The following is a 21,867-nucleotide window of genomic DNA, read 5'->3' on the forward strand; positions in this document are numbered from 1 at the left end:
AATTGAAGCCCAGGGAGAGCTGGATTCTAGTCCCTGCTCTGTTATTAACTCATCCTGGGCCCTTTAACAGGTCACATAACTCCTCTGGGGCCTCAGTTTTCTCTGTAAAGTGGGAGATCCCAATCCCTGTGTCATCTATCTTTGTGGCGGCAGGTGGGGGTGGGGGAGGCCATCCCACATTCAGTGACTTATTCTATGCTCTGCCCTGTATTGCGGCACCAAGATGAACCAGACCTAGTCCCAACCTCATCCCTGCTCTTGAGATGGGTAAAGAGACAGACGTGACAGCGTGACGAACATTGAGAACAATGTAATAAAGAGAGATTATTAGGAGTGAACACTGAGAACCACATCGGCCCACCTGCTGGGAGTGGGGGTGGGAGGACAGTGAGGGCAGGCTTCCTAAAAAAGGTGATGCCAGAGCTGGTCTTAAAGGATGAGGAGGAGAAGCCAGGCAAAGCAGCGGAGGGTAGGGAAAAAGGAAGAAAGAACAATCCGGACAGAGAAAACAACAGAGAAGCAAGCGCCTGGAGATGTGAATCAGCACGGCATGGGGGAACAGAGGTACGAGCAGCTCGTTGGTGTTGACCTGGAAAGCCTAAGTGTAAATACGATGCTATGAGGGATGCTTAAGTGGAATGACGGGGGAAGGCATGACGTGAGCACAATGTTGCATTATCCATCTGTGTGTCCCCCAGACCGGTGCTGGGTCAGGAGATGATCTGTTACGTATAATTCCTCTTGACCTGGCTTGAGTGATCTCTTCTGGTTCTCATCCTCACATTCTCCCCAGGCATGGGCCAAAGGCCTGGCAGCTGCCCCAGCCTACTGGGTCAGAGGGGAGGGGTGGGGGGGGTAGAATGGGGCCGTGCAAAATTACAGCCACTGAAAGAGGCCGGCGTGACCTCAGGAGCTGGGTTTCATCATTCTGAAATCATGCTCCGGGACTTAGTCAGAGGCGAAGAGGTGGGGAGGAGAGGGTGGGAAAGCAGAGCGGGCAGCAGCAGGTTTGGGCAAGGTGCCAGGGCTGAAGGAGAAAGCAGCTGGAACCAGCGAAGGCCGGTGAGGGGGGAGCGGTGAGACTCCATCTTGGCTTGTATCCATCATGCTGTGTGACCTCAGGCCAGATTCTTGCCCATGCTGGGTCTCTCTGGGCAGGATAGATCTTTGGTGCTGTTCCCAAGGCCTGGCCCCACTGGAGCCTCCTTGTGGAGGTAAGCAGGATGAGTAGGAAGGAGCCTGTACCAGGCCTGTCGGGGTTTGGGGGAAGGCTCAATGAAATCAGGGAGTGGGTCTAATCTAATATGCCTAGTGTTCTTATACGAGGCGATTAGGACACAGACATAGAGGAGAGACCATGTAAAGCCACACCAAGAAGGTGGCCATGTACAAGCCAAAGAGATGCCTCAAAAGAAACCAACCCTGCCAACACTTTGATCCTGGAGTTCTACCCCGCCGATTTGTGAGAAAACACATTTCTGTTGTTGGAGCTATTCAGTCTGGCATACTTAGAAATGGCAGCCCTAGCAAACTCAGATAGTCAGCCTCACCCAGGAACTACAGCTTAAAGAACTGGACAAGGATACAGAAGGCAAATGAGAAGCACATCTGGGTAGTGCGAGCGAGGTAACCCAAAGCTCAGAAATATCTCTATAGGTTTGGCCCTGATGGAAGCCAGTTAGCTCCCTCTGTTTCACAAAGGCATGGCTCTGAGGGAAATGTGGGTGCTACTTACCCCTTTAAAGACCCTGTCTCCAAACACAATCACATTCTGAGGTACTGAGGGGTAGGACTTCGACACATGAATTTTGAGGGGGACACAATTCAGCCTCTAACACTGGGCTTTGGAATTGCTAGTGGAGCTTTTCTAAATATAGATGTCCGGGCCTGTCTCCAGAGATTCTGAGTGGAAACTCCATGAAGGTGGCCCAGGGACTTTGCCCCTTGCTGTACGCCTGCTGCCTAGAACCGTGTCCAGCACGTTGTATATGCACAAAAATATTTGTGGAATGAAAGGGTGATTTAATAAACTTGGGATGGGGCCCACGTGTTCATCATGTACAAAGTTCCATAGCTGCTTCTGATTCATCTAGGAGTGAAAGGCCCTGAGAGATGACTGGGATTCATCTGTCCTGTTGCTGATGGGGAGACTAAGGTTCAGTCAGGAGTGATCACTTTGGCAGCACATATTCTAAGATTGGAACGATACAGAGAAGATTAGCATGGGCCCCTGCCCAAGGATGGCATGCTAAGGTTCAGTAAGGAAAAGAAATACCAGGCTTGGCACTCCATAAAGAATGTGGGCTCACTGGTGAGCTGCCCCAGCACCTCTCCAGGATGCCCAGGACATGAGGGAAAAGGGACGATTGGACCTGATACTGCCTTTTGTACCTGTTTAGCTATTCATCTATATTCTTTATAGTATCCTTTATAATAAACTCATCACCAGAAATCTTCCTCCGAGTTCTGTAAGCTGCTCTACCCAAATTAATTGAACCCAAGGAAGAGGTTGTGGGAACCTCCAATTTAGAACCAACTGGCCAGAAGCACAGGTGAGGGCAGTCTTGTGGGATGGAACCCTTCACCCATGGGATCTGATGCTATCTCCAGATAGGCAGAGTCAGAACTGACCTAATGGCTTGTTGGTGTTGGAAAATATACACTGGACCTGCCTTCAGTCCCCTTCACATATGGCCCCTGGCAATACCCAGCCTCACCCACACTCACCCCTGCCCAGCCTATGGTTTAAACCACATGAAATCCAGCACCATTCCCCGATGCTGTCACGCAGCTTACCTTCTGGTCTTAGTGTGGCCCTTCTCCACCTACTTGCCTAGGAAATGTCTCCTAGAGCTGCACTGGAGCTCGAGGCCTTCTCTGACTGCCCAGGCTGGGAGTAGAGGGGGCATCTCCTGGGCTTCTAGAGTCTTCCATGCTGCACTCATATCCTATGCTGATCATCCTGGGGGCAAATGCCACCGCCACCAGACTGGGGGTGCCTGAGGGCAGGGGTGAGTTGGTAAGTAGTAGCTTTGTCCTGATGCCTTGCACAAGGCAGGGGCTCTGAGTTCAAGTCCTCAGCAAGGTTTCAGGGACTGAAGCGTGAATGCAGAGGGGAAGAACAAAGGTAACCAAAGGAGGGTTATGAGAAGCTCCAAAGCAGGGTCTCAGTGCCCGCATATAACCATTAGTAGCTGCCCTGGACCGGCTTTTGCAGCTCCTGACCTCACCTCTCCCCAACCCCCCAGGCCCCAGGCCCACCACCAGGGACCATCTCTGAGCTGGCAAGTGCACAGCAGAGGCCGGGAAGCAGAATCTTAACCTCAGGTGGAGACCTCAGGCCGGTAGGGCTGGCCAGGAAGTTCAGAGAGGTGAGAGGGCAGCAGCCCCAAGGAGAAGAGACTGGAAAATACCGGTAATGGGAAAAGAAGGAGGGGAGAGGAGAGGTGGACAGCTGGGAGGCCAGAGACTCGATTTCTGTTCTCAGCACTGTTGTTCGGCCTCAGAGAATCTCCCCTGATCTGACCTTTCAGCAAGTTCCTGCCTCTCTGGGCCTCAGGTTCTTCAGCTGAAAACGGGGGCAGGCAGGCTGGACTAGATGGTCATTAATGTCTTCTCTCGCCCTGGCTAAGGAGATTTGAGAAAAGCATGGCTGCCTTAAAGGTACTAGTTGAGAGGACTGTCTCTGGGCCAGCACACAAACTTCAGGGGCTCGCCTCTAGCCAGGCATTAGGGGAACGTGTCTCTGGGCCTGAAAAGAACTGAAAGCAGCCTCCCCACGCCTCCTGCGCTGGGCTTGGCCCGCAGTTCTGGCAGGCCCAATGCGGCCCTGAGCTCTAATGAGGCTGGCCACCTGGGGAGCTATAGCAACTCAGCCTGGCCTATTTTGTGGTGAAGCCATGGTCACTTCTCTGCCTAACCCTGAGGAGATGCTCCCGAATGTGGCCTGGGATCTGGCAGCCCCTTCATGGGCCACCTGGGACTCTAAGGAATACATCTGGTTGGGCGGGGACCGAAGGAAGCTCCAAGCCACAGGGGCCCAGGGCCCAGGTCTCCGGCCATGTGGACAACCTTTGTTGGCCCCAAACCCTTTGGGTCCCGCCCTGCCAGGACAGGGCCTGCTGTCCTGGGCCCTTGCCTGCAACTATTCCCTGAGCCGTGATTTCTGATTCAATTGGTGAAGACAGGCCTCCTGGGATGAGCCAGTTGGCCCCTCTCTGTTATTTGCTTCTCAAAGTTGGAAAAACTACATTGTGCACCTGGCAGTACTTGCTGCTGCTGGTTTTTCTTTCCTTTTTTCTTTTTTTTAAGAAACAGAAAGTAACCCCTGTGCTTACTGCAACCCAATCCATTTTATTGGCCTTCTGCATCTCCCACTGCAGCAATAGTAACTCCTTACATCTGATGAGTGTTTTACGGTTTATAAAGCACTTTCTTATGCATTCTCCCTTTTGGTCCATGCAATGGTTTTGGGAAAGAGGGCTGGGATTATTATCCCTGATTACAGGTGAAGAAAGAGCCTCAGACAGGAGGATCAGCTACCCAAGGTCACAGAGCAAGGCGGAGCTAAAGAACCTGGGTCCTCTGACTCAAGTCCTCAGTTCTTTCCCCAGCACCACACACCACTCATGCCACTTGAATGCCCAGGATCTCAGACATCTTCTTCCAGAAACAAGGGCAGAGGGCTCAGCTGTCCCCACTGCTCTTATTTCCGAACTTCTTCCCTTGTGAACTTAAACATTGCCCCCGCTTAACCTATCACCTCTAAGCCAAGGACTCTCACATCTGTGCTCTCCTCTGGGATCTGAGTTTCAGATCCTACCCTGCTTCTCCTGGTCTCTTTAATGTTCCCACCTGACCCTCACTCAGGCAGCTTAGCAAACTCAGCTTTACCGTAATTTCATGTCTCTTTCACCTTCTAAATCCAGTTGGCATGGGTATTTTACTTAATTATTAATTCATATATGCATCCAGGAAGTACTAAGATTTGCAGTCTACTCTGCATTCCATTGTTACATTATATTTAGCCTTGTGCATCTGGCTTCTATCTCTTAGTATAATGTTTATAAGGTCCATCCATGTTGTAGCGTGTATCGGTACTTTGTCCTTTTTAATGGCTGAATAATACTCCATTGGGCAGATATACCACTATTACCTAACTGTTCATCAGTTGATGGATATTTGAGCTGTTTCTACTCTTTATCTATGATGAATAATGCTGCCATGAACATTTGTATACAACTTTTTATGTGCATGTATGCTTTATTTCCTTGGGGTATATACCTAGTAGTAGAATTTCTGAGTCACATGGTGACTATAAACTGCCAAACAGCCTTCCAAAATGGCTGCGCCATTTTACATTCCCACCAGCAAGGTATGAGGGTTCCAATGTATCCATGTCCTCACTGACACTTGGTATTGTCAATCTTTATTATAGACATCCCAGCAAGCATAAAGTGGTTTCTCATAATTTTCATTTGCATTTCTCTGATGACTGAGGATGCTGAACATTTTTTCGTGAGTTTTTTGGACATTTGTATGTTTTCTCTGGAGAACTGTCTGTTCAGATCCTTTGCCTGGATTACTGTCTTTCTACTGTCGAGTTGTAGTAGTTCTTTATGTATTCTGGATACAATTCCCTTATCAGATAAATCATTTGCAAATATTTTCTCCTATTCGGTAGGAGGTCTTTTCATTTCCTGAGGGTATCCTTTAAATTCCAACTTACCTACTTTTTCTTTTGTCACTTACACTTTTGGTGTTTAAGAAGGCCTGGTCTGACCCACGATCACAAAGCTTTACTCCTGTCTTCTTGAAAGAGTTTTATAGCTTTTAGTTATTATATTTAGGTCTATGGTCCATTTTGAGTTAAATGTTTTTATTTTTTTAAGATTATTCATTTATTTATTTGACAGACAGAGATAAAAGTAGTCAGAGTGGCAGGTGGGGCGGGGGTGGGGGTGGGGAAAGGAGGCTCCCTGCTGAGCAGAGAGCCCGAAGCGGGCGGGGCTCGATTCCAGGACCCTGAGATCATGACCTGAGCTGAAGGCAGAAACTTAACCCACTGAGCCACCCAGGTGCCCCGAGTTAAACATTTTTATTGAAAATTTTTTTGGTGGTAAAGTATTCATAACATAAAATGTACCATCCTAACTATTTTAAAGCGTACAGTTCAGTAGTGTTAAGTACATTCATGTTGTGCAACCAACCTCCAGAACTCTTCATCTTGTGAAACTGAAAGTCTATACTCACTAAAGAATTCCCCTTTCTCGAACCCTCCTACACTGTTGGTGAGAATGCAAGCTGGTGCAACCACTCTGGAAAACAGCATGGAGGTTCCTCAAAATGTTGAAAATAGAACTACCCTATGACCCAGCAATTGCACTGCTGGGTATTTACCCTAAAGATACAAACGTAGTGATCCGAAGGGGCACGTGCACCCGAATGTTTATAGCAGCAATGTCTACAATAGCCAAACTATGGAAAGAACCTAGATGTCCATCAACAGACGAATGGATAAAGAAGATGTGGTATATATATACAATGGAATACTATGCAGCCATCAAAAGAAATGAAATCTTGCCATTTGCGACAACGTGGATGGAACTAGAGGGTATCATGCTTAGCGAAATAAGTCAATCAGAGAAAGACAACTATCATATGATCTCCCCGATATGAGGGAGAGGAGATGCAACATGGGGGGTTAATGTGGTAGGAGAAGAGTAAATGAAACAAGTTGGGATTGGGAGGGAGACAAACCATAAGTGACTCTTAATCTCACAAAACAAACTGAGGGTTGCTGGGCAGAGGGGGGTTGGGAGGGGGGGGGTTATGGACATTGGGTAGGGTATGTGCTATGGTGAGTGCTGTGAAGTGTGTAAACGTGGAGATTCACAGACCTGTACCCCTGGGGGAAAAAAAAAATATATATATATATGTTTATAAAAAATAAAATTATAAAATAAAATAAAATAAAATAAAAAAATAAATAAAAATAGATTCTTATTTACAATAACAAGGTATCTGCCATTTTGAATTGTACAGACAACCAGAGATGGCCATGCTTCTCAACTTTCTGTAGTGGAAGTATCTAAGAGTGATTCAGAGAAATCAATAGCCTTAGAAACTCTATAGGCAGCATCAGAAATTTGAAGTATTAAGTGGAATGAATTAGTTCTTCCTCCTAACATGGAATATTATTTGTGCTTTATTACAGTATTATTCTACTAGAGCTTACTCCATTAAAGCAATAAAGGACAATTTTTCAGAATTAATAAAATGTCTAATTTAAAAAAAAAAAAAAAGAATTCCCCTTTCTCCCTACCTCTAGCTCCTGTTGTGTTGAGTTTTTATGCACAATGTAAGAGGCCTACCTTTATTTCTTTGCATGTGGATACCTAGTCGTTCCAGCACCATTTGTGGAAGATTATTCTTCTCCAATGAATTGTCTTGGCACCCTTGCCAAACATCAATTGACTAAATAGAAGGGTTTAGTTCTGGACTATCAGTTCTGTTCCACTGATCTATATGTCTATCCTCAAGCCAGTATCAGACCTTCCTGATGACTGTATCTTTGTAGTAAGTTTTTAAAAAATATTTGAGAGAGAGAGAGAGAGAGAGCACATGCATGTGGGGGTGAGGGAGGGGCAGGGGGAGAGAGAGAATCTCAAGCAGATTCCCTGATGAGTGAGGATCTCGACATGGGGTGGATCCCACAATCCTGAGATCATGACCTGCGGTGAAATCAAGAGTTGGACACTCAACTGACTGGATCACTCAGGCGCCCCTCTTTGCAGTAAATTTTTAAATCAAGAAATATAAATCCTCCTACTTTGTTCTTCAAGATTGTTTTGACAATTTTTGATTCCTTGTATTTCTATATGAATTTCAGGATTAGCTGTCAATTTCATCTCCCTCCCCCCCAAAAAAAGGCAGCTTGGATTTTTTTTTTTTATATAAAAATTTTTTTAAAGATTTTTTATTTGACAGAGAGAGAAAGAGAGGGAGAGGGAGCATAAGCAGGGGCAGCGGCGGAGGGAGAGGGAGAAGTAGGCTCTCCACCAAGCAGGAAGCCCGACATGGGGCTTGATACCAGCACCCTGGGACCATGACCTGAGCTTGAGGCAGATGCTTAACTGACTAAGCCACCCAGGCACACCCAATTTCCTTTTTAGATTGTTCACTGCTAATCTGTAGAATATAATTGGTTTTTGCATATCAATCTTTATCCTGAAATCTTGCTGAAGTTGTTTATTAGGTCTAATAGATTTTTAGTGGATTCCTTAGGATTTTCTACACAGGAGATCATGTCACATGAATATAGAGCTTATTTTACTTCTTCCTTTCCTTGGGTCTCTTTTATTGCTTTTTCTTGCCTAACTGCCTCAGCTAGAACTTCCAGTACAAAGTTAGATAGAAGTGGTAAGAGTAAGACATCCTTGTTTTATTGTTGCCTATATAGGAAAAGCTTTTGGTCTTTTGCTATTAAGTGTGACGTTAACTGTGGGTTTTCATAGATACCTTTTATCAAGTTGAGGAAGTTCCCTTCTATTCTTCTTTTAATTTTTTTTTTAAGATTTTATTTATTTATTTGACAGACAGAGATCACAAGTAGGCAGAGCGGCAGGCAGAGAGAGAGGGGGAAGCAGGCTCCCCGCTGAGCAGAGAGCCCAATGCTGGGCTCAATCCCAGGACCCCAGGATCTTGACCTGAGCTGAAGGCAGAAGCTTAACCCACTGAGCCACCCAGTTGCCCCTTTTTAGTTTTTTAAATCAAGAAACAGTACTGGACTTTCTCAAATGCTTTTTCTGACTCTGTTGAAATGATCATGTAGTTTATGTCTCTTCTTGATAAGGTATGTTACATTAACTGATTTTCAGATGTTAAATGAATCTTACATTTCTAGGCTGAATCTTGCTTGGTCAGAGTGAATAATTCTTTCTATATGTTGCTGGATTCAGTCTGGTAATATTCTGTTGAGGATTTTTACATCTGTATCATGAGAGATATTTGTCATCTTCTTGTAACGCCTTTGTCTGGTTTCTAGTATCAGAGTAACAATGACCTCACAGAATGAGAAATGTTTTCTCCGATTTTTGAAAGAGTGTGAAGAATTGGTATTAAATTTTCTTTAAATGTTCAGTAGAGTTTGTTCCTTTTCATTGCTGAATTGTATTCTATTATATGGATATCAATTTGCTTATCCCGTTACCTGTTGGTAGATATCTGGGTTGTTTCCAGTTTTAAAATGAAACTCCTATGGATATTACTGTACAAATCTTTCTACGGACATTTGTTTTCATTTTCTTGGGTAAATATTGACAAGTGGAATTGCTGGGTCATTTGGTAGGTGCATGTTAACTTTATGAGAAAGTTCCAGACTAATTTTCAAAGTGGTTGCATCACTACACTTTACACTCCCACCAGCAATGTATTTTGCTTACTTCACTATCCTTACTGCACTAGACGTGACCTATCCTTTTGATTTTAGCCATTCTAGTGGGCATGTTGGTATCTCAACATTTTAATTTACATTTTGCAGATGAATAATGATATTAAACACACGTTCATATCTTTTGCTCATTTTTTAAAAATTGCATTTTAATTGTGTCATACTATTGAGCTATATATAGGCATTATTTACATATTCTAGATAGAAGTCCTTTGTCAAACATACAGACATAGATAAGGAAATTTACTTTCCTACTCATTTTCTTAATGATGCCTTTTGAGATGCAGAAGCTTTAAACTTTAAGTTTTGGTGAATTCCACTTTATTGATTTTTCTTTCATGGTCTGGGTGCTAAGAAATCTTTCGCTATCCAAAGATCATGAAAATAATCTTCTACAAAAAATTTCATAGCAATTTTTTTAGCACTGTGTGTTGAACATACTTTTCTTTCTACATTGAATTACTTTTGCTTTTTGGACAAAATCAATTCAATACCATTTCTAGACTTATCATTCTGTCCCATTGATCTATCTTTCCTATCTTTATGCCAGCACCACAATGTCTTAATTACTGTAGTGTTTCTGTAAGCCCAGAAATCAGGTAATGTAAATTCTTCACCTCTGTTTTATTTCAAGACTACTTATTCTAGAGCTTTTATATTTCCATATAAATTTTAGTACCAACTTGTCAGTTTCTAAAAAAAAAAGTATGACTAGAAATTGCTTTGAATCTATTGATCAATTTGAGGAAAATTGACAAATTAACAATATCATGGGGTGCCTGGGTGGCTCAGTCATTAACTGTCTGACTTCAGCTCAGGTCATGATCCCAGAGTCCTGAGATCAAGCCCCACATCGGGCTCCCTGCTCACAGGGAAGCCTGCTTCTCCCTCTCCCACTCCCCCTGCTTGTGTTCCCTCTCTTGCTGTGTCTCTGTCAAATAAATAAATAAAATCTTTAAAAAAAATTTAACAGTATTGTGTTCTTCCAACCCATGAGCATGGTATATTTTTCCATTAATTCTGAATTTCTTTAATTTCCCTATTCAGTATTTTGTAGGTTCTATTTATCCCTAAATACTTTGTTTTCTTTTTTTAAAAAATATTTTATTTATTTATTTATTTGAGAGAGAGACACAGAGAGAGACCATGAGAGGAGAGATGTTAGCAGAAGAAGCAGACTCCCTTCGAGCAGGGAGCCTGATATGGGTGGGACTTGATCCCGGGACTCCAGGATCATGACCTGAGCCAAAGGTAGTCACTTAACAAACTGAGCCACCCAGTTGCCCCTACTTTATGTTTTCAATGCTATTATAAATAGTATTTTTTAAATTTTCCAATTGTTTATTGTTAGTATATATAAATACAATTGATTCTTTTTTTTTTTTTAAGATTTTATTTATTTGACAGACAGAGATCACAAGTAGGCAGAGAGGCAGGCAGAGAGAGAGGAGGAAGCAGGCTCCCTGCCAAGGAGAGTGCCTGATCCGGGACTAGATCCCAAGACCCTGAGATCATGACCTGAGCCAAAGGCATAGGCTTAACCCACTGAGACACCCAGGCGCCCTGCAAGTGATTCTTGTATGTTGACCTGATATTCTGTCACTTTACTAAATTCACTATTGCCTCAAGTCGGGGTTTTTTTGTTATATTTCTTAGATTTTTCTATTTATTTGATCATGCTCTTTGAAAATAAAAGTTTACTTCCTTTTTAATTTTAATGTCTTTTGGCTACTTTCCTCATCCTATTACATTGGCCAGAACCTCCAAGAATATAATATTGAGTGAATTGATGATAGCTGATATCATTGCCTTGCTCCTAAATTTAGTGGGAAAGTGTTCAATATTTCACTATAAAGTATCACTTAGCCATAGAATTCTTATAGATCCAGCTTTACAGATTGAGGATGTTTTGTTCTATTTCTAGTTTGGGGAAGTTTCTTTCTTCTCCTTATCAACAACAATAGGTGTTAAGGGGTGCCTGGTGACTCTAGTAGAAGAGGGTACAGCTCTTGACCTTGGGGCTGAGTCTGAACCTCACCTTGGGTGTAGAGATTACTTAAATAAACTTTTTAAGAAAACAATAGGTGTTAAATTTTGTAAAAATACAAATGATTATCTTCCATGTGCACTTAAAAAGAATAAGCATTCTGCAGTTGAGTGTCCTGTTTTGCAAATGTCAATCAAGTCAAATTGGTTAAGATTTTTTCAAGTCTTATATATTATTGTTCTGAATGCATTTCCCCCCCAAATATGGGTCACAGTTTCCCATTTCTTTGCGTATTTCATTTTTTGGTTTGTTTGATAATATGTTCTAGCCATTCTGAAATCTGATATTTTCTCCCTACAGACTGTTGTTGCTTTTGGTTGCTTAGTAACTGGCCCCGACTAGATCTGTGGAAGCTGCGGTGTGCAGTCATTGTTGTCTAATTTTTTTTTTTAATTCCTGTTATGGGGGCGCCTGGGTGGCTCAGTGGGTTAAAGCCTCTGCCTTTGGCTCAGGTCATGACCCCAGAGTCCTGGGATGGAGCCCCACATCGGGCTCTCCGCTCAGCAGGGAGCCTGCTTCTCCCTCTCCATCTGCCTGTCTCTCTGCCTACTTGTGATCTCTGTCAAATAAATAAAATCTTTAAAAATAAGTAAATAAATAAAATTCCTGTTATGTTTACATCTTGCTTCCTTGCCTCTGTATCTGCATTGCTAAGTAGTCAGCCAATGATTGGTCAGAGGATGTGCTCAAATACTTTGAGCCTGTAAGACTTATACCTTCTTCAATGGCTCTGTGATAAATCTAATGTGTGTGTGTGAGAGTACATTCAAAATTCAGGGAGTTTATAAGTCTGCGACAGCTTTTACTTTCTGTTGGGAACTACTGTATTCCTCTGCCTGTCTACGTGGTCTCAAGTTCTACCAGGAATATGTGGATGGCCAGAGCACTCTGCCCTCCTGTTCATGTATGTGCTTTGTCAGAAATACGTGGGAACTTATCAAGACCCACTATGACTGTATCATTCCTTGTATAACCCTGCTAAATTTCTGTCCTCTTGCTTGCCCCAACCAGGACCTGAACCTCAAGCTAGCTGAGTTGTTGTCCTTCCTTGTTTTTTGTTTTGTTTTGCCATTGAGATTGCTCTGTTTCTTTCAATGCCCCTGGGCATGGGGTTTTTCAAATCAAGGGAGCACCTTGCCAAAGCAAAGACACAGTTTTCCATGACTTGCCTCTCTATGTAGAACAGTTACGGAGGTAGGTGAGCTAGGGTGGTAGTGTGGGGGGAAAAGGGTTAGGAACAGCCACAGGCTAAGACGTCATAGACGGCCACTGTTGTTACCAAAGGTTCAGTCGTTTTTCATGAATAAGTGCTTCTCAATTTGTTGTAAGCCTTTGATCCCTTTTGTTTTTGACAAATTTGTTCAGTTTTAATGTTCTGGGTTTTTTATGTTTTTTAGGATTTTTTGAGCTCCTTACTCTGCCACTCCAGAAGTTGTGCCTCCATCATTCTGTATCCACCTAAATTATGGATTTATCTACTTTTTTCAGTTCTGCTAGTTCTTAATTTATGTATGAATAATGCTGCCCTAAACATCCAGGTACAGGTTTTTGTGTGGACATAAGTTTCACTTCATTTGGGTAAATATCAAAGAGCACAATTGCTGGATCATATGGTAAGACTGTTTTGTAAGAAACCTCCTATCTTCCAAGTGACTGTACCATTGTGCATTCCTACCACCAACGAATGAAAGTTCCTAATGCTCCACATCCTTGCCAGCATTTGGTGTTGTCGGTGTTGTGGATTTTGGCCTAATATGTGTATAGTGGTATGTCATTATTATTTTTTTCATTATTATTTTAATCTATAATTCCCTAATGACAAATGATGTAGAACATTTTTTCATATGTTTATTTGTCATGAGTATTTTCTTCTTTGGTCATATGTCTGTTTAAGTATTTTTCCTATTTTTAAAAAAATTCGGTTGTTTCCTTGGTGAGTTTTAGGAGTTCTTTATATATTTTGAATAATAGTCTTATATCAGATTTATCTGTTGCAAATATTTTCTCTGAGTCTGTGACTTATTTTCTCATTCTCTTAAGAGTATCCTTCACAGAGCAAAAGCTTTTCTTTTTTTTTAAAGCTTTTAATTTTAATGAAGTCTATCTTATCAATTCTTTCTTTGTTTTTGATATTTTGACGTTAAAAAGTAATTACCATACCCAAGGTCATCTAGGTTTTCTCCTATGTTATCTTCTAGGAGTTTTATAGTTTTGTGTTTCATATTTAGGTCTATGATCCATCTTGAGTTAATTTTTGTGAAGGGTAGAATTTCTGTGTCTAGATTCTTTTCTCCCATGTGAATGTCCAGCTGTTCCATCATCATTTGTTGAAAAGACTATCTTTGCTCCATAGTATTGCATGTGCTCCTGTATCGGTAATCAATGGACTATAGTTATATGGGTCTACTATGGGGCTCTCTATGCTGTTTCATTGATCTATTCTTTCACCAACATCACATTGTCATGATTACTACAGCTTTATAATAAGTCTTCAAGTCAGGTAGTGACTCTGAACTTTGTTCTTCTCCTTCAATATTGTGTTAGCTATTCTGGAGATCTTCTACCTCTCCATATAAACTTTAGAATTGGTTTGTCTATGTTCACAAAATAACTTGCTGGGATTGTGATTGTGATTGCAGATCAAGCAGTGAATTTTTAAAAAATATGTATTTTAGATAGAGATTGGGTGTGAGTGTGGGGAATGGGCAAAGGGAGAGGGAGACAAGCAGATTCCCTACTGAGTGCGGAGCCCAATGCGGGGCTCTATCCAGGACTGAGATCATGACCTGAGCTGAAATCAAGAGTAGGAGGCTTAACCAACTGAGCCACCAAGGTGCCCTACACACTGAATTTTTCAAAAATTATTATATTTTCCAGTTCTATAATTTCTATTTAATTCTTTTCGGATAATTTTTGGTTCCCTGTTGAGATTCCTTATTCTCCCTCATTATGTTTATACTTTTCTCTAATGCCCTGAACATGTTTATAACTAATTTAAGCTGTCTGTTAACTGCAAACATTAATGTTACATATGGCTCTATTTCTACTAAATTATTTTTCTGATTATGAGTCACATTTTTCTGCTTCTTTGCATGTCTATTAATATATTTTGTGCTAGACACTACGGATGCTACATTGTTGGGTGGGGATTTTGTTGTCTTCCTTAATGGGATGCTGAGTTTTGCTCTGGCAGGCAGATCATTTAGTTGTGGATGAACCTGATCCTTTTGAGGACAGTTTTAAAGCCTGTTAGGGTATTCCTAGAGTCGCCTTTACTCCAGGGCTAGATTAGACCTGCCTTTAAGGCTTGGAATTTCTGAGAGTTCTACTGGATGCGTGGAATACTCTAAGAGATCTCCACATTCTGGCTAGTTATAACTCAAACATACCCCAGTTTTCTGCATATAGTAGTAGTTGTTTAGCTCATGGTTCTCCAGTAGTTGTTCTCTGCTTGGCCCTGTGGATTATCTACCTATCTATGTACAGGGGACACCGATGCATATTTTGGAGCTCCTTTTCTATACCAGCTTCTGAAACCCTGCCCTGCAAATTTCACCTGCCTCAATAATCCTGAACTCTGATTTGTTTCCTCATCCTAGCAAATCCCTGCATCGGGACCTAGAAAATGCTTCCAAATTGGTTGATAATGAGGTACATCATTTCTTTTATTTCTATTAGGGATCATATTCCTACTCTGTTGTCCAACATCTGAAGACAATTATTTCATATGTTGTATCCAATTTTATAGTTGTTTGTGGCATAAGAGCTAATTTAGTATCATTTACTCTTCATGACCCTCTAATCATTTTTTAACTGTGTGATCTTGGGCAAGTCACTTAACCTCTCTTGGCCTCAATTTTTTCATGTCAAAATCATGTTAATTATAGCTACCTCAAAATATTGTTATTAAGATGAAAAAAAAAATATATATATATGAATTCCTGATAGTGCCTGCACTTTGCAGAAGCTCCACAAATGACTGCTGTGTTATTACTGTGGTTATGGTATAATGTGCTAAAATCTGTATGGGGCAGATATGATTGAACACAGACAGGTGAAGAATCATACTTGAAGCGATAAGTTCTCACCATCGCACAAATTCAGCAGCAGTGGCATAATCTGTAGGCTTTGGATTGTCCTAACCAGCTACTCACATGCCTAGCTAAAGGTTGGTGTTCTTGGAGTCAAGGACCAGAGGAAGGCATTTTCACAAGAAATGAAAGTGAGACTATCAAGCAGTAGGGAGGCAGTGGGATCTAGTGGAAAGAATACACAGGCCTTGATTTCAATCCCAGATGTGCTATTCGACTTTAGGTAGGCCACATTATCTCATCTATAGAATAGGGGATTACATCTACCTTGCAGGGTTGTTGTGAAAATAAGAGATATTATGTATAAAGTCTCTAGCATATGGCTGACATGTAATAACTAACTACTGTTAGCTCTGTCATCTGACTATATCACTTCCTTGCTCAGTAACTTACCTTGGTTTCTTGTTTCCTCTTACAAAAAAATCCAAAGTCCCTTACAGGCCTTAGAAGATCCTCCTTAGCCTGACTTCCTTTGACCTCTTCACCCTTGAATCTTGTTACTCTGTGTTCCCTTGACTTAGCTTCAGCTGCATCAACCTACTTTCTTAATCTATCCAGGCCTTTACCTTGCCTTTATCTCTGTATGAAACATTATTCCCATCCTCCACTGGGCTTACCAATTTAGACAGCACTTCATTCATTCATTCCTTTGTTGATTCATTCATCAAATGTTTATGGGGCACCCCTCATATAGCAGGTACTGGGATACAACAATGAATAAGGTATATACAGCCCTGTCTTCATTGAAGTTACCCTATATCCTACTATATCCACTAAGGCTAGACATGGGGGGTCCCTGCTATATACTTCTATGGTACCCCGTACTTCTCCTCTCCTACACCTCCTCTTATTATTTTGTAATTGCTTATAACTTTTGGTTAACCATCACTAGATTGGAAGATCTGTGGGGACGTGAACCATGCCCTAATCTTCATTTCCATTGCTTTGCATATCAAATATCTGAATTAACAGCAAATTACTGTTAGCTTGGCTCTGAAACACTCCCAGAGCACCTACTCTGTGCAAGGCATTGTAGGGAGATAAAGTTCCAGGCCCATGATGCTACCAAGATCTCTGATTCTTAGGTCTGCATTCCCACTTGCAGAGCTAACAAAGCCCATGCTGATACTCTCTTGATTCTGCTGGTCGTTGTAACTCATTGTTGCTCTTTCCACCAACTCAGCTTATGCTGGAAAAGAGTTTCTTCTTTCTCGGTGTTTTTAAGCAGCTTTAGAGACCTTACTTATGTCCCCAGGAACCACACCAAGTTGTGAACAGCACCAACTGTACACACAAAAGAGTGCCTTGTGTCAGTGAATGATCAGACTTCACAGGAGGTACTTTCTGGCTTCTTCTTAGGCCTCTGGGAGTTTCCTGCTTCTCTTGGGTGCTATCTCTCTAGCTTCACCTTCTTCCCCCAATTAATACTGCAAAAGCCTAGTTGAATTTCCTGTCTCCAAATGAACAAAACAACTGGAAACTCAGCTTTATTTAGCTTTGCTTAAGAAATTAGATTGGCTTGAAGCAGTGAGAGAGTCATTATTTGAAGCACTGAAAAAGTCATTTTCATGTACTGATGATGAGCATCAAAATTGGTACAACCTGGCGGGGGGTGGGCAATCAGGCAGTATGTGTCAAGAGTTAAGAACTTACTTACATCCTTTGACACAATAACCCTGTTCCTAGAAATCCTTCCTAAGGACAACTAAAAATGCATCAAAAATTTGGTTGTAGTTCCCCAAAATGTAAGCAGGAGAAATTGCTCAGGAGAAATTTGTCTCTATCAGACTTGCTTAAAAGTTGCTTATAATTTTCAGATGAGAGTTATTAACAAGATATTTAGGTCTAAAATTAGCCATTTGGAGGATTTGAGAGGGGGAGAAAAGCTCTGAATTCTCTAAACGTGGAAGAGTATTGAAAGATGTGGACAAAATTTCAAAGACTAAGCTCTACCTGTGACTTGCAAGATCACTTAATCTCCCTTTCTTCATCTACACAATGGAGTACTATCTGCCCTATCACACTGGACAGACACATAAGGAGGGGATCCAACTTTCCTTTTTGTCTGTACTAGTGAGCGCTCCATACTGATAGGAATTATCTTTACTGGCTTCCCTTTGCCTTTAGAATGACAAAATCCTTACCACAGCCACAAAGGTCCCAATAGTCTAGCCCAGCCTACCTCTCTAGCTTCATCTTGGGCACAACCTCCTTATTGGTCATTGTTCCAGCCACACTTTTTCCCAGGGTTTTCACATAAGCCCTTCCTTCTGGCTGAAATCCCATACTCCTTTTCCCTACTGAACTGTAGAATCAGAGCTTAAATGTCACTTTCATCAGGTCATCTTCCCCCAGCATGACTGGTTCTCCCTATTATTAGGTTCTCCCTATTAATTAAATCCTCTTGCAGTGCCCTCTGTAGATCCTTTGTAAGGCTTATCACAATGGTCCTTAAATACATGTTTACCCCATTACTTATTTGGTTGCCTCTCCCTTTCAAAACCTCATGAGTGCAGTTCTGTTTCTGACTTGTTCGTGACTATATTTTCAGGGCTTAGCAGAGTGCCCAGAATAGAGACCTGAAATAATTTGTTAAATGAGCAAATCCTTATTATCTTAGAGCGCCAGGAACAGAGATCTAATGCCTTCATTTTACAGCTGACAAAACTAAGGCCCAGAGAAGATAAGACTTTTCAAGGATCGCATGGCCAGTAGGGAGACAATGTAGTTTCAGAGTTCACCAATAAATATTATTATTTATATTCAGAGTTCATTCAATAAATATTATTATTATTTAAAGATTTTATTTATTTATTTGACAAGGAGAGAAAGAGAGCAAGAAAGTGCACAAGTAGGAGAAGAGGCAGGCAGAGGGAGAGGGAGAAGCAGATTTCCCACTGAGCAGGGAGCCCAATGTGGGGCTTGATCCCAGGACCCCGGATCATGACCTGAGCCAAAGGCAGATGCTTAACCAACTGAGCCATCCATGCACCCCAATAAATATCATTTTTAAAGATTTATTTACTTATTTGAGAGAGAGAGAGTGCACATACACAAGGGGTCAGGCAGAGGGAAGGAGGAAAAAAAAAAAACAAAACTCAAGACGACCCCCTGCTGAACATGGAGACAGAGCAGGGCTTGATCCCACCACCAAGATCACCACTCCAAGATCACAGCCTGAGCCAAAACCAAGAGTTGAATGCTTAACCAACTGCGCCACCCTGGTGCCCCTCAATAAATATTTTCTAAGAACCTACTATGTTCTAGGCACTGTCCTAGGTGCTGGAGTTAGAATGATGGCCAAGACAGCCCCTGACTTACTGAAATTTACATCGTGGTAGAAGAGATGGCCAATAAGCAGATAAACAAATAGCACTTATCACCATCTCAGACACTATAAATCTACAGAGAAAGAGGTGCTCTGAAGACAAAATCACATAACCAATGAGGACTCAAACCCATGTTTTCTACTTCAAAGTGCAAGGCTCTTTCCACTACACCACGCTGCTTGCCCTGAGTAAACAAACAAAACCATAATTTATGAGGCTCCCTCAGCTGCCTGTGTGTGTGCTTGGTGGGGTGAAATCCTGATGCTGTCCATGAAAAAGGGCCAACAACATCAGAAGCAGCAGCTGACTGGCTTGCCTGCTAAAGCAGGTGTCACAGCGTTAGCCAGCCTGGCCTCTGCTGCCTTGAAACTTCACATCTGGCACCCAAAGAGAGGGAGTGTGTTTAAATAAGACAGCTATTGACCAAGTGGCTAGAGGAGGTTTGGAGTTGGCTGGTCTCTGGGAATGATGCAAACCACAAGGGGACAGTACTCAGGAGGTGAACAGAGAAAACAGATGGGCTCAAACTCCAAGCATGACTACTGCCTGAGCACCCCATACATCACTGGCGGAGGCAGAGGGAGGCCTCTTTCCTGCTGGAGATCTGTTTATTTTTTCATTTATAAAGGTGCCCCCTGATGTCTGTACTTGGGGAAATAGAATACACACTCAGACCACTGGCTTTCCTCTAAACTGTCTCAAGTAGAAATGTGGTTGAAATGAAGAGTCCAGGATGTACAGCATGACACGGCAGCCCACCTGAAAGGTACTGGAGATCATGAGGGAACTTGGGACAGATGAGCAGAATCACGGGGAAGCCCACCAAAACACTGGATTCATTAGTACCTCCTCCTTGCTTTGTCATTAGTTTTGATAGTTCAAATGTGTTGACTATAACATAAAGTGGACACGCTAATAAAAGACAACTGAAAATAGATGACAACTCATTTTTCTCACGTAGGTTAAAGCCCAAAGCACTGCTTTGAAAAAAATCATCATTATCATTTATTTACTGACCAAACACTGTAAACTGGGTACTTCATTACAATCTCTACTCCTCACAACAATCTTGAGGTAGCGATTACCTTCATCTTCCAGACGAGCGAAGTGAGGCTCAGAGAAGTTAAGTGACTTTGTAGATGTCACACAAGTCGTCAACAGGAACTGAGCTCCAGTCTGTTCAACTTTATTTTTATGTATGTATGTATGTATGCATGCTCGCTCACTCTATGCCCAGCATGGAGCCCAGTGAGGGGCCTGAACTCACAATCCTGAAATTAAGACCTAAGCTGAGATCAACAGTTGGATGCTTAACAGACTGAGCCACCCAGGTGCCCCTAGTATGTCCAATTTTAAAGTCCAAGTACTTCCTACAAAACCAGTAAGTGATAACCACTTGCCTGATAGCAAAAAGCAAATGTCTCCAGCTACCCTGCTGCTTCTATAAGCTGGGAAGCCATATAACTCATATTGTGAGCTATGCACAATTCTAAATAAGGGTAAGGGGGCTTCATGTAGCTGCATTCAGGATAGCTGTTCCCTTACTTTAGGGGTGAGCTTTGGGGTTTGCAGCAAAAAACTCACTGCTAGAAGTAAAAGCATATTACTGACCAGTCCCAAGTATAATGGCTGTTCAGTGAATGATATGCACTCTAATTGTGATATGTAATACTGCTTACTGTGCTCTAAACCACTGGAAAAGAACTCAGGTCAAGAATGGACAGTGATAGGCCACCAGTCTGACCCTGGGGTAGACTCAGGTCTACCATGCGCTAGCTGGGCAGCCTCTCTGCCACTCCATTTCCTAATTCACAAAACTGGGCTGCTATCTACATCTCATAAAATTATCAGCATTAAATAACATAAAGTATTGGAAGCACGTGGCATGGAATAAATGTATAGTAAATATGACTTGGGATGAATTTAGCTGACCATTCTGGAACTATGGGTCATTTTTGCCCAAAGAATTCCAGGGAGATGCAGTAAGTTCCAGGTCTAAATCAGAGTTTGTGTTTGTGCGTCAGAGAATGGCCTACATGTATCCTTAGTGGAACCGTGGAACCAATCCCATCTCCATGGTTTAACCAGGACCATGGCTCAGGCAAGAGCCAGAGGATTTCCAAGCATGAGATGACCCAGCAAAAGGCTAATCATTCCAAATATGAAGCTACTCCCGATTCCTGTCCTGAGTTTCCATGGAAATTAAGAAGTCATTTGCCTAGGGGCACCTGGGTGGCTCAGTGGGTTAAAGCCTCTGCCTTCGGCTCAGGTCATGATCCCAGGGTCCTGGGATCGAGCCCCGCATCGGGCTTTCTGCTCGGTGGGGCGCCTGCTTCCTCCTCTCTCTCTGACTGCCTCTCTGCCTACTCGTGATCTGGGTCTGCCAAATCAATCAATCAATCAATCAATCTTAAAAAAAAAAAGTCATTTGCCTAAAAGTGAACTAAATCCAACTCCCTATTATTTTCTTCTGCTTGCTTTATTTCAAGATGCAGGTGCAACTTGGCTCTGACTTATGACCTCCTCTATACAGGTAACTCTCTCTTCAAGCTACAAAAGGTGATTTTTCTAATGTACAATTCAGAAAAGTTAAAATTCTTCAGTGGCTTCCTATTGTCTATAGAGTGACCCTAAACTATTTAGCAAGGACCTCTGTGATCTGGCCTCCGCTCACTAATTTGACCTCATAGCCTACTATACCACCTCTCTTTAAGCCACTTATAATCTCTAAACACTCCATGCTTTCCTTATGCCTGTGTGCCTACATGTCCTGTTCCTTCTGCCTGGGATGTGCTTCACTTCCCATCTGGCAAACTCCTATTCTCAAAAACCTCAGTTTAAGCACTTTGTCCTCTGAATCCTTAATCCCTAAGGCAGTCACAAACAGCCCACACCAAGTTGTGGGCACATACCCCCTTTACACAGAGGACGGACAGGCTCCAAGTCAAA

At 42.3% G+C, this 21,867-nt stretch overlaps 1 protein-coding gene and 1 non-coding gene across 2 annotated transcripts in view; one reads left to right on the forward strand and one right to left on the reverse strand.

Moving 5' to 3' along the window:
* Positions 1-21,867, reverse strand: part of POLD3 (DNA polymerase delta 3, accessory subunit) — a 117,843-nt gene that overhangs the window by 25,224 nt on the left and 70,752 nt on the right. The window lies entirely within an intron of this gene.
* On the forward strand, positions 2,168-2,276 carry LOC116865472. Its single transcript, XR_004382201.1, has one exon. It is a non-coding gene; the product is annotated as a U6 spliceosomal RNA (small nuclear RNA).

This window comes from Lontra canadensis, unplaced genomic scaffold (genome assembly GCF_010015895.1).
Source record: "Lontra canadensis isolate GAN:19392208 unplaced genomic scaffold, GSC_riverotter_1.0 scaffold7, whole genome shotgun sequence".
In the NCBI taxonomy this organism is placed as follows: Eukaryota; Metazoa; Chordata; class Mammalia; order Carnivora; family Mustelidae; genus Lontra; species Lontra canadensis.